The sequence below is a fragment of the Eriocheir sinensis genome, chromosome 15, assembly GCF_024679095.1.
Source record: "Eriocheir sinensis breed Jianghai 21 chromosome 15, ASM2467909v1, whole genome shotgun sequence".
Taxonomy (NCBI): domain Eukaryota; kingdom Metazoa; phylum Arthropoda; class Malacostraca; order Decapoda; family Varunidae; genus Eriocheir; species Eriocheir sinensis.
In genome coordinates, this window is record NC_066523.1 from 16,806,842 (window position 1) to 16,825,844 (window position 19,003).

The 19,003-nt window shown below is 44.3% G+C and overlaps 1 long non-coding RNA gene across 1 annotated transcript in view; it reads right to left on the reverse strand.

The window, feature by feature from the left end:
- LOC126998972 (uncharacterized) overlaps nucleotides 1-13,312 on the reverse strand; it is a 14,654-nt gene extending 1,342 nt beyond the window's left edge. Inside the window, exon 1 of the long non-coding RNA XR_007753086.1 lies at nucleotides 13,145-13,312. This is a non-coding gene — a long non-coding RNA (uncharacterized LOC126998972). The remainder of the gene's footprint in view (nucleotides 1-13,144) is intronic.
- Nucleotides 13,313-19,003: the final 5,691 nt, after the last annotated feature.

A 19,003-nucleotide genomic window follows, 5' to 3' on the forward strand; every position in this document is an offset into this window, starting at 1 on the left:
CTCATAAAAGCTGATGTCCATTCTACTAATATAGAACATTCGTAATCCAAGGCTTTCGTGGCTGTAGTGGTCCGTAAAGTTATTATACCATCCAAGCTCAATGAGTAATGTTTCTTGGGCCATCAAATTTGCACGTCTGTTACAATTATTCAATGAATAATCTGTGGAGCGCGACGGGTCAGCGATAAGATTACCTGATAGGAGAGGAGGAATGACGAGGCAGCCACCGGACGAGTGTTTGAGCACCACTATAATTACTCCCACACTAAAAGGTCGACATTGTGCCAACACTTTGTGTTTGGTATCCATTACCATACCTGATATGTTGACACGGGCCGGAGATAAGGCTGCGGCTACCCGGCCACCACCACCACCTCCCCGCGCACCACCAACCCGCCGCCTCACCTCCTCCACCACCCACGCCACGACGTAGAGAATCACTTACTGATTGTCTGCGTCGTACAGGCTGGTGCACAGAAGGTCATTGTCACGTACTTACTGAGAGAGAGAGAGAGAGAGAGAGAGAGAGAGAGAGAGAGAGAGAGAGAGAGAGAGAGAGAGAGATTTACATAGATTTACATAGAAAATAAGACCACACAGACCCCATGGTCCAGACTTGGTGGTCTGTCCTTAAACCTAAGTGATTTTACATTAATCAGAAGACTCCAAAACGTTGCACTTCTACTCTAGTTGATATTAAGTTGAAGGAAGTGACGGTCGAGCTTATTTTTGAAGGAGTCAATCGTGTTACACTGGACCACTGATGGTGGAAGCTTATTCCATTCTCGCACTACAACGTTGGTAAAGAAAAATTTTGTGCAGTCTGAATTTACTTGTCTACATCTGAGTTTTACGCCATTGTTCCTCGTGCGCAGACTGTCATCGATCATAAACAATGTTGATCTGTCTACATTCGTGAAACCATTAAGTATTTTAAAACATTCGATCAGTTTTCCTCGGAGGCGACGTTTCTCAAGAGAGAACATGTTAAGGGTAGAAAGCCTTTCTTCGTAGGATTTGTTGCGCAAGGAAGGGATCATTTTCGTTGCCCGACGCTGAACACTTTCTAATTTAGCAATATCCTTTGCATGGTGGGGGGACCAAAACTGTACCGCATATTCCAAGTGGGGTCTGACTAAACTGTTGTAGAGCAGGAGTATTACATCTTTATTCTTGAATACAAAGTTTCTTTTAATGAAGCCTAACATTCTGTTCGCTTTATTTGCTGCATCGATGCATTGCTGTGAGAATTTGAGGTTTGACGCGATTTTGACCCCCAAGTCTTTGACGCATTGAACGCTTTTGAGTTTAACGCCGTGCATTTCGTATTCGAACTTCTTATTCCTCGTTCCAACTTGAAGGACCTGGCACTTGTCTACGTTAAAGGGCATCTCCCATCTATCCGACCAAGCTGAAATTTTGTGCAAATCCTCTTAGAGGCTTTGCCTGTCTTCGTCAGTGAGAACCGAGTTACCAATCTTTGTGTCGTCTGCAAATTTACTAATGCGGTTATTGAGTCCAACATCCACGTCGTTGATGTAAATAATGAAGAGCACTGGGCCAAGGACCGAGCCCTGAGGGACGCCACTAGTGACAGGCGCCCACTCTGAGTTAAATCCGTCAATCACTACTCTTTGTTGTCTGTTGCTCAACCAATTCGCGATCCATTGGTTTACTTGACCGTCAATACCTATTTGCTTTAATTTGTAAAGTAATTTATGATGCGGGACTTTATCAAACGCTTTCTGGAAATCAAGATAGACTACGTCCAGTGACTTGGTTACGTCATAAATAGTGAAGAGGTCGTTATAAAAGGTTAATAGGTTTGATAGGCAGGATCTTTTGTTTCGGAAGCCATGTTGTGAGTCCCCAATCAATGAGTGGCTTTCAAGGTAACTCACAATTTTGTCTCTAATTATGCCCTCAAGTAGCTTACCTACAACCGAAGTTAGACTAATGGGCCTGTAATTACCTGGTACTTTTTTGTCTCCTTTCTTGAAAATCGGTGTCACGTTAGCCTTTTTCCAATCTGAAGGGACGATGCCTTGTCGCAAGGACATATTGAATACGGTTGTGAGGGAGGAGAGTATTTCGCTCTTCGTTTCTTTCAGCAGAGTTGGATATACTTTGTCAGGTCCAGGACTTTTATTTGTTTTAAGTGAATGGAGAGCTTTAAGGACTTCATCGCTTGTTATTTCAAAATTAGGCAATGCATGCTCGAGATTTACAATAGTACTGGTGTTGGTGGTAGCGAGAGGAAGACTGTTAGTATTAAACACCGAGGAAAAGTAATTGTTTAAGAGGTTTGCAATGTGTTGGCTGTCAGTCACTAGTGCACCGTCGCTGTTTGTTAAAGGTCCAATACCACTTTTGATCGCCTTTCTGTTGTTTATGTAACTGAAGAAAGATTTCGGGTTATTTTTACAGTTGGCTGCAATATTTTCTTCATATCTACGCTTTGCCTGACCTACTAGTCTTTTTACTCTCGGGCGTGCTTTGTTCTTTCTTTAACCTCAAGTCAATGAACAACTGTTTAAAATAGTGAGCATAATTAAAACATGTTATAAACATTTTTTTAACATCTCCACAGCTCAACTCATCGTAATACCATTTTCTTTTTTGTTTTGTCGAGTTTTTACAATACATCTTGATTCTACAGTCACTGTTGGTGACTGTTGGTGTCAACCAAAACTGGCTAGCTCATATATGAGGTGAATGAGCTATGGCATATAATAAAGAAACATGCCTCACTCGAGCATGCAAGATGTGGTCCGACATGAGTGTTAGCGGGAGAGCGGAGCAGCCAATCAGCTGCAAGCTTACCAACCTGCTTAGGCGCCAGGAATCTAGCTTAAGTGAACAGACTATAGTTGTTTCCTCGCTCGTGATTCCAAGCCGGACAGTCGCCAGTGTCAACATGGCCCCCCCTTTGTGGACTGTGTCAGGCAGGCGGGCCGCTGATGGATGGCCAAGGCTCGAATACTGGCCTGCTCGGGGACACCTACCGCTGAGTGACTATACAACTGCCTGCGTCGTTGCTCGAAACTAAAAGGAAAAATGTCTTTGCAGCCAAAACCAATACTTTGAGAGTGTGTACGAGTTGACAGTTCATGGATAACTGATTAAAATCGCAGAGAGAGAGAGAGAGAGAGAGAGAGAAACTGTTATGTTTAGGATATATGAAGGGACAGGAAGCGAGCATTATGGGTTAGTGAATAGACAATGTTTAAGGTATTCTAATGATTAAAAACAAGAGATGGACTTCGGCGGGTCGTATCATGCATAAAACTGATAACAGATTGACAGCCAGAGAAACAACTCAACTATTGTAAAAGTCAGGCCAGACGGAGAACCAGATGAAGTTTAAACATATGTCAGTGCAAGATGGAGTAGAGTAATATCTGATGGAAGAAGAGGACGTTAGGAAAGGCCTAACCCTCCACCGAACTTGTAATTGGTTCTTTGGTTATGTTGATAATTTGGAAAGCCAATCAAACGGCCGTGTTTGAAAAATATATATATAACACATCAACATCTCATATTTGTAATTTCTGGCCGCATGATAAGTAAATAAGGTCCATCCCACGCTCGTATAGTTTCATTCAAATATATTATAATTATCTGAGTGGTGAATAACGTTTTAGCGATCTTTGGCAATCCTTTTTTTTTCCATCCGGTGTCGAAATTCTCAGACCTTTTCCTCAATTGCGAAACCTTTGTATTCATTGCCGCCCTTGTCTCTATTCCTTCATTCAAACGCAGAATATTATGCGAGTGGAGAATCATTCATTGGCAATTCATACTCCATCCGGTGCTGGCTTTCACTATTCTTCTAGCACTTGTCACAAATGCATATGCTGCTGCCTCCTGTTTTCGTCAGCTCCTTCCTCTGTCGCAGCATGTCTACTTTTATTTTCTCTTTGTTCTTCCTCTATTCTAACAGGTTCATCAGTTGCCACTATCCTTCTCTTTGTTGTAGCCGATTTTTAGCCGCTGCCTGTTTCCTTTACACACACACACACACACTCTCTCTCTCTCTCTCTCTCTCTCTCTCTCTCTCTCTCTCTCTCTCTCTCTCTCTCTCTCTCTCTCTCTCTCTCTCTCTCTCTCTCTCTCTCTCTCTCTCTCTCTCTCTCTCTCTCTCTCTCTCTCTCTCTCTCTGTTATAACACCTGCTCTCCTTGACGTCCCTCTGTTAAACCAGTGTATATAGCCTACATCCGCAGTATACCTGCTAACCCTCTTACTTTCCCTCTCTCGTGATAAGTTTATATCAGCCGTCACCTCTTTTATTTACTTTCCCTTTCTTTTTTAAACGTATATACACACCTGCTCTGCTTTCTTCGACTTTTACCCTGTCACCAGTCTACCTACAGCCGCCACCTGCCGCTCCCCGCCGCCATGCAGGAGGTAATTCGCGAACACGGGTGTGTAGGAAGAGAACAATTTCCTGCCGCATATGGGGAACTGTGGCGCGGAAGTGGAAGTGCAGCCAACGCGAAGAGGCCGGGGGAGGGGCGGGAGGCGAGAGTGATTGAAACTAAAATCGTCAAATTCCCCAGAAAGTGATCATAGATTTCAACCAAAGGCAACGGGAGGAAATGTTTGAAAAATATGTAGTGTTGAAACCTATTTTTGGAGGCCTGGAAGGGGAGTGAGAGGAAGGGAGCAGGAGGAGCGGAGTGGGCGAGAGTCGTGAGAGGGGAGTGGAAAAGGAGTGGGAATGTGTTGAGCAGGCAGGAAAGTAGGCGAGTGGTGAGTGATAAATGGGTGAGTGGTGATGATTTAGGGGAGTGGTCTAGAGTGGTGAAAAAGGGGAGTAATAGAGTGGTGTGTGAGTGAGTAGTGAACAGGGGAGCAAACAAGTGGTGAGTGGTGAGTGGGCAAGTGGGAGTGATGGCTCAGGGGAGTGGGTCGGAGTGGTGGTGAGCGGAGAGGGGAGTCCCGTGCCGCGCTACCTCCCGTTTGGTTAATGAGAGTGAGGGAGTGTGGTGCAGGTGTGGCGCTGGGAGGCCGTGTTGACCCAGCAATTAGGATCATCCACACCCACCGCTGGAGCCGCCCTTTCACCGCCACAATGCTCGCCTCTCCGGGTTTAATGGCACCGTTTGGCCGCCACACTGCACCGCCCCCAACCCCCAACCCCCCGCCCCCCCCCTCCGTAACATAAGGCAAGGTCTGTGTAGGTATGTTCATGCGTTGTGCCCTAATGCCCCATCGCTGGATTCGCGTCCGTGGTGGATAGCGATACTAAAAGATTTCCTCTTGTGTTTGGAGTCTGGCAGGCTGCTGGGCCGAGGTCAACACTGGCTGCGTCAACACACGGAATAATTATCATTGTGGGCACAGACATGATTCGATTTAGAAAGGAATTTCACTGTTTGCTCTCGAGAATGGATCAATTTGCCACACAGGGACGGACTCTACTCGTTCAGAGACTTTTCTTGGCCCCTTTTTTCATGCCGGACTCGAGTTTCCCAGTGTGTTGTCAAATCATTTAAAGGTGTATCGTGCAAGCCCTCGCCCCACCTTCCCCCCTCCCCCCCCACCCGTGCTCTCTCCCTCCCCTGCCGCGGTGTGGGCGCTGCGGCGTGTCCAGGTAATGGGTGTTTGTCCTCGGAGGCCTGAGAGAGAGAGAGAGAGAGAGAGAGAGAGAGAGAGAGAGAGAGAGAGAGAGAGAGAGAGAGAGAGAGAGAATATTCAGAAATGAAAGATCTGAAGTCGATCTTTCTACATCATCCAGTCTAGCTTTGGGTCAAATGGTGCTATTTATTCTATTTGTTCGGAGTCGTCGGTACAGAAGTCAAAAACGCATTTGCTTAGAAAGACGTCCTATATGAAAAATACTTGTCTTTTACTTTTATGAGAACAGTGATCGTTTGCCATCCATTAAAGTGTTGACTCCATCGACGTGCCGCTGAAAACCTCTCAAGTTCTTTGACATCGAGGCTCGTCTAGACAGTAAACAGCAGCACACATCCCAGGCAATATAAGCAGAACTTGAGTCGAGACGTTATCTAGATCTTGAGAACATGATGGTAGAGACGGAAGGCATCTCGTTCGTTTACTTGTCCTGTTTTATATATATATATATATATATATATATATATATATATATATATATATATATATATATATATATATATATATATATATGTATATATATAGATAGATAGATAGATAGATAGATAGATAGATAGATAGATAGATATATAGATAGATAGATAGATAGATAGATAGATAGATATTGATATAGATATAGATATAGATAGATAGATAGATAGATAGATATAGATATATATATGCCGCTGGGCGAAATAAAACTATTATTATTATTATTATTATTATTATTATTATTATTATTATTATTATTATTATTATTATTATTATTATTATTATTATTATTATTATTATTATTATTATTATTATTATTATTATTATTATTATTATTATAGAGAGAAGGTTTTGAGCTCATTGGTAAAGACTGATATTTGGAGACCTTGATTGTATATTTTGGGGCTTTATTTATTTCACGTATTGTCTGGACTTCAATTGTATAATGTAATATTTGAGCATAAGTTATTTAAGCATGAAGTAGAGACAGAGGCAGATAGAGACTTGTATTTCCCATTACTGTCTGCGTGTTCCTGACTTCCAAACCGAGCTGTGTCTGTGTCAGGTGAGCGAATAGACTGCACAGGTAATAATCAGAAGGAAGGCAGGTAGACAGAGGAGACCCATGTTGCTCGTCTAATAATACGGATATGTTTATTTCATTTTAATTGATTTATTTATTAATGCATTAGTTTATCTATATTTTCATAATGATTTCTTATTTACTTTTATCAGTGAATCATTTTTTTCTCTAATTTATATATCTAATTGTCTTACTACTATTTTTTTCATTTCTTATTGATTGCTTGACTGATTGACTTTCTCTGTATGTGCCTCACGTCCACAGTTAGTTGTTTATGTGTTGAACCTGGGTGCAATTACAGTACAAGTGGGAGGAAGGGAAAGAAAGCAGGGGGAGGGGCGACAAGACTGAGGCCCCTACCCCGAAGAGCAGACACGAAGGGAAAGGGAAGGAGAGGGGGAGAGAGAAAAGAGCAAAAAGGGAGCGGGGAGTGGGAGGGGAGGCCGCTAACTGTCCCGGGCCGGCGTAATTAGTATGTACGGCGAGGTGCACCAGATTGGCTGATTATTGTGTCTCTGGTAACCAAATTGGCAGCCAACTAACGCGCCCACCATTTGCCATTGTCATCCAAAAATCCGCTCCACTGGGCCGTGCGTGAGGGGAGGGTCGCGGAAACAACAGGGCGGTCGCTGCGCAATCTTAGCCTCTCTTTAGAAGCACATAAGACACTAATTTGCTTGAGACACCGCAGGAAAAACAGGGCAACACAAACTTACCTTCTTTACACACTCACATAAGGCTCTAATTTGCTTGCAACACTTACAGACCAACAGGACGGGCGCGAGGAAACAACTGGGAGAGTGCTACGCAATCTTAGCCTCTCCCCACATGTGCATAAGACACTAATTTGCTTGAAACACCTCAGGAAAAACAGGACTGCACAAACTTAGCCTCTGTAGACACACACGTAAGACTTCAATTTCCTTGGAACATTTCAGGAGCAACAGGAGAGGCGACACACAACTTTCGACTCTATTCACATGCACATAAGACCTGTAGTGGCTTGAGATACCTTAGGAAAAACAGTGCTACACAAACCTAGCCCTTATACACTCCCAACATAAGGCTCCTTTTTACTTGAGGCACTACAGTAACAGCTAAACCTCACAAACTTAGCCTTTATATACTCTTTCAAAAATGACGTAATTTGTTTGAGGTTCCCCATGATAAGAGAATTCTTTCCGTGCGTCTCCTGGCCGCGGCGATATGTCCCTAAAATAAGAAGGGCGTAAGGGCGGTGTCTGCGTGCCCCGGCCAGCCTGCAAGCCGCGTGTCCCCGGGTAATGAGTTGAGGCAAGGGTTCTCGTCACTGCCGTGGGAGAACCGATGGAATATTGTTGTTCCGCCGAGACATTGCTTCGTCCGTGTCTGTCTGTCTGTCTGCTTGTGGTCTTCCTGTTTTTCTTTCTCTCTCTCTCTCTCTCTCTCTCTCTCTCTCTCTCTCTCTCTCTCTCTCTCTCTCTCTCTCTCTCTCTCTCTCTCTCTTCTGTAGGTCTTGTAATACAATGAGTCTTGCTATGAGTAGAGAGGTCCAAGGTGGTGGCGGAGTTCTGGCGTGCTTAGGGTATGTGTAAGGGAATAAACCGATAAAACCCCAAAACCCACTCTACTGCTGTTCCGCCAAGATAAGGTTATACTAGTGTCTCCTTCTTCCTTCTTTGGAGCTCAAAATTAAGGAAGTCTTGCGAATGGGATTGTCTGTGGCTGTGGGTAGTCACGGAATTCAAGCGCCCCCCCCTGATAAAAAAAAAAAAATAGAAAGAGATAACAATGACAAAGACCAACGCCGAAAATACAATAAGAAAGAAACAAAGGAAGCATCACTTAGCATAGTAGGAAAAGACTCGAAAGGATGTGGCGTATACGTTTGGCTGTCGACGCACAGAAGTGGGTTACATACACGAACAGTTAAACTTCAAAGAGTGTGTGTGTGTGTGTGTGTGTGTGTGTGTGTGTGTGTGTGTGTGTGTGTGTGTGTGTGTGTGTGTGTGTACATAATCACGAATACTTATCTGTGTGCATAGAATAGACTCCTAAATTGTTGTCGTTTCGGTAAATAGAGTCCTTCGTCAACAATTTCCATAAACATAAGATAGAAGCCAATGAGTGTCTTAAACCTTAAACATAAAGGCAGAGGATTGGAAAGACCTGGAGAGAGAGGGTACTCGTGAACGATGGCACGCAGAATGAGGAAAGGAGGACAGAGAGAAAGTGACGAATTCAGTGGTAAATACCTTGAGAAGGGGAGGAGGAGGAGGAGGAGGAAGAAGATCGAAGAGAGAGAAAAAATGGAGGAAGGGGGGAAAGAAGTGGGAATAGAGGAGTTTACATTATGCCGAAGAGGAAGAGGAGGAGGAAGAGTAGGAAAAAGAGGATCTGCTGGGATGTGAGCATTTGAGTGGGAGGTGAAGAGAGGCACAGAAATAGGACAAGAACTGAGGGACTTGAGAGGGCTGAGAGGGGTAGGGAAAAGGAAAAGACACGAGTGAGGGGAGGGGGGGTGGCTTGAGTGGTCTTGAAAGAGAGGGAGGAAGACGAAGAAAGGGAGATGGGAGGGAGGAACATCGAGTAGGCTGGGGAGAGAAGGAGAGGAAAGAAAGGAGAGCAGTGAGAGAAAGGGAGAGAAAAGGAGAGCTGGGAGGAGGGAGGGTGAAGGAGGGGAAAGAAGGAGAGCTTGAGGGAGAAGTACTTAGGGAGGGGAAGGAAAGATACCTGGAGGGGGTAAAGGTGAAGGAAGAAAAAGAAGAGAGATCAGGAAAGGGAATGCGTTGAAGAAGGGGAAAGAAGGAGAGCTGGGAGGAGGGGTGAAGGAGGAGAAAGGATAACTAGTAGGGTGAAACGATGAAGAAGGGGGAAGGGAGGAGAGCTGGAGGTGGAAGGGCTGAAATAGGGGAAAGAATGAGTGCTGGGAAAGGGAGGGGGGGGGGGGGGGGGCGATAAGGGAAAGAAACGGAAGGTAGACAGTGACTTTAAGTGGGAAAAGGGAAGGAAGGGGAAGGGTCTTGATTTGTGTGTGGGAAGGGGGACTAGAAAAAGAGGATCTGAGAGGGAGGAAAGGAGGAGGAAGAAGAAGCGTGAGGAGTTTATTAAGGACAGTGATGACGGTCTCTCTCTTTCTTTCCTTCTCTTTCTCTGCCCCTCTCCCTCTCCCTCTACCCCCTCTCTTTCTCTCTCACACACATTCTCCGCCCACCTGTACCTTGCTTGTTTCCCTTGTCCTCCTGCTTAGCCCCAGCGTGACGCGAGAAGGACAAAGGCTAGCGGCAGGGCTGAGCAGGAAGCCTTCATTATCACCCGCAAAACCTCGTGAATGGCCGGTACGAATTCCTGGAGGTGGCGGCGCGCGGCTCAACTAAGTGTTAATGCCTGTGTGTATGTGTGTACGCCGCTGCTGATGCTCCCTTTCACGACCGCAGAAAGGGAGGGGAAAGGAAGTGGGACAGTCGGGTAAGATAAGTTGGCTTAGCTATAGACGTGTTTTTTTTTTTTTTTGTGTGTGTGTGTGTGTATCGTGTTTTCCGCCACCCTTGCAATGACAGATAATGCCAAGGAGGACAACACAGGCACAAAGACTCGCCGGCAGCAGGAGCAAAACAAGAGCGTGCCGAGGGACAAAAGACTGACCGAGGAAGTATGTGGCTGCGGCAAGGGAGGAGGACGGGGTGCTTGCGTGTAAATAGGTGGAAGGCGGATAGAAAGGAGGCCATGGGTGTGATCGGTGCCGAGAGAAATTATTGGGGACTGCAGCGTAATGGGTAGAGGCAGGTAGAAGATGAGTGATGAGTGCTTAGGCTGGTGTGTGGAAACCTGTAGTGGAATGAAGAGGCGGTGAGAGCAATAGGTTGTAAAAGTGAAGCGTCTGTAGGGGATGGGGATGGGATAAGGGTGTCTGATGCTGATGGGGCAGTGTACGATGACCTGAACTGAAATTCGTATACTAACCTAACCTAACCAGAGAAAGGAATGGCTCTCACACACTACGCATCTCCTTTGCTGGTAGAATGATAGATGAAAAGATAGAAAGACTGAGAAATGGATAGATACACAGACTGATAGATGATAAATAGGCACACAGACGGATAGATAAATAGATACACAGAGGGACAAAGACACATAGACAGGTACCACGATTCGCAAAAGGACGGACGGATAACTGTAAAGACGTGTGAGTAAAGCGTGCGTCGGTGAGGACAGGTGGGTGAGGCAGGGTGAGTGAGGGTGATGTGAGGAGGGTGGGTGAAGAAGGGGAGGAGGGAGAGAGGGAGGAAGTGAGGGCGCCGAGGACCCTTGTTTGGCGGTAACAGAATACAACAGCCCCCGCTCCTGAGTCAGCTCCTCCCCAGCAAACTGACCGCCTCTCTCCGCCACACACAAAGTGGCCGTAAAATTCAATTCTGGCGGTTTGTCTCACGTGATCGACTCCGCCGGGTAATCGAGTTTCGTTCGGGGACAAGTGGACAGCTCTGCTTATCTTCAATTTAGTCGCCTGGCCAGTGTGGGGAGGGAGAGAAGGAAGGAAGGAAGGAAGGAGAGGTCTGTCGAAAAGAGAGAGAGAGAGAGAGAGAGAGAGAGAGAGAGAGAGAGAGAGAGAGAGAGAGAGAGAGAGAGAGAGAGAGAGACGTGCGAGGAAGAGAAGGGAAAGGAATAAAATAGAAAGAGTGACAATGGCTGTATTGATGATGATGGTGCCGGCTGTTCCAGGGAGGGTTGCCACTTACTGTAGCGGCGTTTTGTGGACTCGGCCATTTGCGATGAAAGAGTCAAAGTGGGAGGCTGAGTGGCGGCGGCGCTCGTCAGATAAAAAATACTTTGAGAGAAACGGACAGAATCTCGGATGATAAATGTACGGAGGGATGAACTACCGACGATACCGATAGAAACAAAATACACTGTGAACTTAAAAGCGAAGAGAGTCCTTATGCCCTTTTTAGGCTAGTGAAAGAGCGGAGTAAGACCGGCTATTGGGTTTTACGGATGACACATGTATGGAGGGAAGAGCACCTTACATACAAAATATATAAGCAAATGTAGCGTGAATTTAACAGCGTAGAGAACGAATGTCCTTATGTCGATTTTAGGTTAGTGAAAGACCTGTGTAAGGCCGGCTACTGGGTTTAAGTATGATACATGTATGGAGGGGAGAGCAACTGACATACAAAAGATATAAACAAAATGTAGCGTGAACTTAACAGCGTATAGAGAATGAATGTCCTTATGTCGATTTTAGGTTAGTGAAAGAGCTGTGTGTGACCGGCTATTGCGTTATACATAGAGAGGCGTGTAGGAGACTAATGGCAACAAATTATCATATCATTTACAGTTTTTAGAGACCACCAGAGGCTATGTTAAAGGGCAAACAGTAACGGAAGGAGTGCCTCGATAACAGCCGCTGACACACACACACACACACACACACACACACACTTATTCACTCACTCACTTACCTCACTTTACTTACTTTACTTATTCACTTATTCACTTTCTTACTCGCTTACTACCCTACTTACTTACTTATTTACTTACTTATCTATTACTTACTTATTTACTTGCTTAACTTACCCACTTACTTTCTTACTTGCATATTTACTAATTCACTTACTTATTTACTTTCTTACTCTATCTCTCTATCTATCTATCTTTCTCACTGCAGGTAAATAAAAGGAGAAAGACAACAACCATTCAAGCCAACGCAGCAACAAAGAGAAGGAGGCGAAGTCACGTAACCACAGACAGACGAACGGATGGACGAACGCGGGCTTGTAATCAGATAGACAAACAGACAAAAGTTACCGATAGGCTAATGTTTACTGCTCTCGAAATGTCAAGATGTTTTACGAGAGACAATGCTGAGGTGCTGATAGGTAGAGATGAGGAGACTGAGGTGGAGATTGAGGTGGAGATGACAGTGGAGGTAGAGTGTTGACGTGGAAGGTAGAAGTTGAGAGTTGAAGTAAAGGTGGAGAGGAAGGTATGGAGGTGGAATGCTGAGTGCTGTTGATGAGGTAGTGGACGAAGAGAGAGAGAGAGAGAGAGAGAGAGAGAGAGAGAGAAAGCACTATGTAAGATGTAAAAAGAAAGAAAGAAGAAAAGACAGACAATGAGTAAATTATCTTAGGAGTGAGAGATAGTATGAAAGACGGAGGAGGAGGAGGAGGAGGAGGAAAATAGAGAAAAAGGAGGGAGAAGAGGAAGTGAAAAAGGGGGAGAAAGAATAATTATAAAGGAAGAGAAAGCGGAGGGGCACTCTTCTTCTTCTTCTCTCTCTCTTTTTACTTTCTCATCCGTTCGTCATAACAAGCAAATGATGAAAGAGCAAAACTAGTCTCAAAAATAATAATAATAAAACCAATGGCAGTAGATGGTGGCCTACTTACCTAGCCTACCTACCTACCTACCTGCTCACCTGTCCACCTGCCTGACTACTGAGAGCAAATAATGGGTGACTTACCATGCGTGAAGGCTTGAGGAAGAGGCGGCGTGGTCGAGGGCGTGAGGGATGGTTGGATGAGTCTGTTATTGTGTTACTTTAATATTGTGTTATACGAGTGAAGTTAGACCCCTGTTGAGCCACCGCCAGCAAGAGATAACAGGATGTGTGTGTGTGTGTGTGTGTGTGTGTGTGTGTGTGTGTGTGTGTGTGTGTGTGTGTGTGTGTGTGTGTGTACTTAATTGAATCCTAATTTGTTTACTATTTTTTTAATGGACCATAACTGTCGGATAAATACTTTTGCTACACTGTATAATCGAACTGTAAATCGCTTTTTTTATTTGGAACCTGTAAAGTTGAATTGCAATGTGTGTGATCTATAAGCTTGTCTATCTATATCTATCTATCCATTTACCTCTCTATCTGTCTATTTGTATCTATTTATGTGTGTGTATTCTTCCAATCAGCTTGCTCTTCCTCTATCTATATCCATATCTGTATATCTATCTGTCTATCTATCTATCTATATATCTATCTATTTTTGTTTTCCTCTCAACAGCTCATCCGTCCATTACAATTCAATCTCACTTTTTTTTTATATTTTAGTGTAGGTTTGTCCGTCAGTCATTTATTCTAGTGCTCACATATAACAGAGCTGCTACGTGTTCTGTTCTGGTATAGCTCACACAGGTCAGGCTTGCGTTAGTGTTTTGTTGTGTACGCTTCCTCTCCTTGGTGGTGAGTGAGTCAAGGTGATTCAAGATAAAAGCGGTGTTAAGGTCAGCAAGGGAGTGGGTTTTAGTTCTTTACAAATCTATATGCTTCGTTTATTTGTTTTTGTTTGGTTGTATTTGAGTTTTCCTTTATGTCCCTTCCTCTTTCCAATCTTTCCGTCCTCCTCCTTCTCTCTCAGCATATAATGGCATAGATAGTTTCAATCTCATGTAACTATGTATTATTATAAGTAAGGTGGGTGTAGTTCTTACCTTCATTTTGTTAAGTAAAGTGAATGGGTCTGTTGTCCACTCCCACCCCTTCACTAACCTAACTTAACCTAACCTAACCTAACCTAACTAATCCTAAATTTACCCAGTCTAAATAGTATGTTCCTTCCCTCACTCATTCACTTACCTACTTGCTCACTTTCTTACCGACTTACCTACCCTACTTACTTACTTACCTACCTTACTTACTTACTTATTTACTTACTTACTTATTTACTTACTTATCAATGAATGAGTGACTACAGGTTTTCTCACTTCCTCTTAAGATGCGGGGCTACGTTTTTTGTTTATCTCGTTCCGTCTCATCTTCTGTCTCATGTCTTTTCTCGTTTCAAATATTTTTTCTCCTCAGATATAGTTATTTTCATCTCAAATTTAGTCTATTTTTCTCATTATTCTGCTCTTTATTTCAAATCTGTTCATTTTTCTTACCTCAAATCCACCTTTTCCTCATTTCAAATTTAGTCTATTTCTCATCTTAACTCTCGTCCCTTCTTTCGCCTCATGTCATTTCATCTCTTGCATCGTCTCATCTCACCTTCGCGTATTGTCTCGTCCTTTCTCTTTTCTTGTCATCTGTCGTCCGGTCTTTTCGTCATGTTTTTCTTCTCACCTCTTCGGCTCATGTTTCATCGCGTCCCACCTCGTCTAGTCTCATCTCAAACCTCCCATCTTCTCGGTTTCTTTTCGTCTATTGTTTCATCTTTCTCGTTTCGCATCCCATTTTTGTCACACCGTCGCGTCTCCTCTCTCATCTCCTCTCAGTTGTTCTCACCTTGCAGCATCCCTTCCACTTCGTCTTCTTATCTCTTCTCGTTACAATGGGAAGCCTCTGACATTCACTCTTGGCCTTCACTATCGTTGAAGAGGCATCCGGTTGGGACACGACGCGGGTAATTTGGGGGATTAAAGGTGATGATTTCTTGGTAAGGATTAAGAAAGGGCAGTCAATCTTCACCCTTAACTGTCCTAACCTAACCTAGCTTAACCTAACTTAACCTATCTTAACCTACCGTAACTTTAAACCTAACTCAAAATCCAACTTTACTAACACTTCCCCGATCAAGCTTCATATCTATTCTTATAACACCTCAAAATTTCAACAGAGAAGGTATACATATGTTCTAAGTAAAGGTAAGCTTACAGTTAAAAGAAATATGCCAAAACCAGTAACAATATATTAAACAAGAATACGTATTTTTTTTTTTTTACAGCAAAGGAAACAGTTCAAGGGCAAAAAAAAAAGGAAACAATAATGAAAAAAAAAAGTCCGCTACTCACTCCTAAAGCTTTAAAAAGTAAATATTCATAAAGTAAGGGTAAGCCCCGTTCACATTGTGCCGACTCTGGGCCACGACAACCCAGCGACTTTTAGGCACCTTTCAAACTGTGCCGACTCAGCATCCGGCGATCGTTTCTAGACCTCTTTCCGACCATGTGCGACCCTTTCACATCAAAATTTCACACTCAGGACCTCGAGTACCCTGAGTCGCTGGCCGTAGTGGTTACATGGAATAAGGACTGTACTCGTATATATTGCAGTCTTTTATATGAAGGTTAGATAAATTTATGGACGTGGAAGGTATCGGATGGTGCATAGCTAGTTCCCAGGTGCAGCAGAGTGTAGGAGGAATGGCTTTTTGCACTCTCCTTGTAACCTTTTGTATCCTATTGTGTTTTTGTCTGATTCTTGCACTACTGAGCTGTCATGAATCTTCTGTGCAGTGGTTAGTGAGTCCCTTGAGCTCAATGCCAAAACAAATTTCATGTTTTATTTCGTATTCAATGTGACAATAAAGTTATCTTATCTTATCTTATGTTATCTTTTAGTTGAGTTGTGCATGATACTTTGATTGGTTTTCTTGTTCGTGCTTATGTGGTGATTGATTGGACCGTTGTTTTGTAAATGTTCATGATGGTAGAGGTTTTATATCATTTTTTTTTATCTTTTATCTTTGCACATAGAATACCGTGACACCCCCCCGCCACACACTTTCTCCTAATCAAAATAGACAGACAAAGTTATACACGTCATGCTAGTCGTGGTATAGGCCTACGTAGAAGGATGACTTAGAACGCCTATCCAAAGCTCATTTCTCACCAGTACTGTTTTCCTTCCTGTACAGCTGGTGGTGATGGGGGGGAAGTGAGGAATCCTGTCTCCGCCGCGTCCTGTCTGCTTCACATGACCACCACGGCGCGGCAACTCGGGGTGGAGCTTGTGAGTACCTACGCTGGCTCCTGTTCTCAGTCCTTTTTTACAGCAACGGATGCAAATTAAGAAGAAAAAGATAAACAAAAAACAAAAAAAGGTCACCAAACGCCACTCCAGCGAAAAGAAGAGACAATCCACGTGGCCAAAAGAGAGGAGGGTCAATTTCGGTTAGAGGAAAGAGAGGGGGTCAGTTTGGGTTGGAGGAAAGAGAGAGAGGGGGGTCAGTTTAGGCTGGAGGAAAGAGAGAGAGAGGGGGTCAGTTTGGGTTGGAGGAAAGAGAGAGAGGGAGGTCAGTTTGGGTTGGAGGAAAGAGAGAGAGAGGGGGCCTTTTTGGGTTGGAGGAAAGAGAGAGAGGGAGGTCAGTTTGGGTTGGAGGAACGAGAGGGAGAGGGGGTCAGTTTGGGTTGGAGGAAAGAGAGGGAGGGTGGTCAGTTTGGGTTGGAGGAAAGAGAGTGGGGGTCAGTTTGGGTTGGAGGAAAGAGAGGGAGGGAGGTCAGTTTGGGATGGAGGAAAGAGCGAGAGGGGGGTCAGTTTGGGTTGGAGGAAAGAGAGAGAGAGGGGGTCAGTTTGGGTTGGAGGAAAGAGAGAGAGAGGGGGTCAGTTTGGGTTGGAGGAAAGAGCGAGAGGGGGGTCAGTTTGGGTTGGAGGAAAGAGAGAGAGGGGGGTCAGTTTGGATTGGAGGAAAGAGAGGGAGAGGGGGTCAGTTTGGGTTGGAGGAAAGAGAGAGGGTCAGTTTGGGTTGGAGGAAAGAGAGAGGGGTCAGTTTGGGTTGGAGGAAAGAGAGAGGGGGGTCAGTTTGGGTTGGAGGAAAGAGAGAGAGAGGGGTCAGTTTGGGTTGGAGGAAAGAGAGAGAGGGGGTCAGTTTGGGTTGGAGGAAAGAGAGAGAGAGGGGGTCAGTTTGGGTTGGAGGAAAGAGACGGGGGTCAGTTTGGATTGGAGGAAAGAGAGGGAGAGGGGGTCAGTTTGGGTTGGAGGAAAGAGAGAGAGGGGGGTCAGTTTGGGTTGGAGGAAAGAGAGAGAGAGGGGGTCAGTTTGGGTTGGAGGAAAGAGAGAGGGGGTCAGTTTGGGTTGGAGGAAAGAGAGAGAGAGGGGGTCAGTTTGGGTTGGAGGAAAGAGAGAGAGAGGGGGTCAGTTTGGGTTGGAGGAAAGAGAGATAGAGTGGTCAGATTGGGTTGGAGGAAAGAGAGAGGGGTCAGTTTGGGTTGGAGGAAAGAGAGAGGGGGGTCAGTTTGGCGGGGAGGAACGAGAGAGAGCGGGGGTCAGTTTGGGATGGAGGAAAGAGAGAGAGGGGGTTGGAGGAAAGAGAGAGGGGTCAGTTTGGGTTGGAGGAAAGAGAGGGGGTCAGTTTGGGTTGGAGGAAAGAGAGAGAGAAGGGGTCAGTTTGGGTTGGAGGAAAGAGAGAGAGAGGGGGTCAGTTTGGGTTGGAGGAAAGAGAGAGAGAGGGGGTCAGTTTGGGTTGGAGGAAAGAGAGAGAGGGGGGGTCAGTTTGGGTTGGAGGAAAGAGAGAGAGAGGGGGTCAGTTTGGGTTTTCTCCTTTGTCCATTCTTTAAAAGGAAAGTAATAAAGATTTTTTTCCCATTTTTTATGCTGCGTAACGAACATACAGACCACAAACTACAAAGTCTTTATAGGACAGAGCAGGAAGAAATGTAAACACCAAAGACATATTCATTGAAGCTGTATTTTTCTGCAGACCTTTCATACATGGCAATATATACATGTCATAATGTTCACTTTGTAATGATACTGTATAATGTTTAATGAATGAATGAATGATGATGATGATGGTGATGATGATGATGATGATGGTGATGGTGATGATGATGATGATGATGATAATGATAATAATAATAATAATAATAATAATAATAATAATAATAATAATAATAATAATAATAATAATAATAATAATAATAATAATAATAATAATAATAATAATAATGATAACATAACAGTAGTAATCATATCAATCACCTGGAATACATTTTACCTTACAATATCTTTCCCCGCTACAAACGTCTGTCTGTCTCTTAATAGTTCAGTCACACTTGACAGAGACACTTAATCTGGCGTACTATCAATGGGCCTTATCTCCGTGCCCTAACATCCTCTACGCGCCCAACACTTCGCAGCCGTAAGCTCACGAACGCAGCGACAAGTACAACGTTAAAAAAAAAACAGGAGTCGAAGCGAGAAAAGTACGGAGGCCGGCTGATGTGTGTGGTGGTTATTGCTGGCCAGCGTGTTCCTGCACTGTTTAGACTACATTGGTTATGGCTGGGATAGGATGGGTTAGGTTGGGTTAGGTTAGCTTGGGTTAAACTAGGTTGGGTTAGGTTAGGTTGGGTTGGGTTAGGTTAGCTTGGATTAGGTTAGGTTGGGTTAGGTTAGGTTGGGTTGGGTTAGGTAAGCTTGGATTAGGTTAGGTTGGGTTAGGTTAGGTTGGGTTGGGTTAGATTAGCTTGGATTAGGTTAGGTTGGGTTAGGTTAGGTTGGGTTGGGTTAGGTTAGCTTGGATTAGGTTAGGTTGGATTAGGTTAGGTTGGGTCGGGTTGGGTTAGGTTAGGCTACGTGAGGGAAATACAATTGAAATGATTTAAGAATTAATGGGTTAATACTCCTTGCCGGGAAGTACACTTAGAATAATTAGAAGGGAATTAC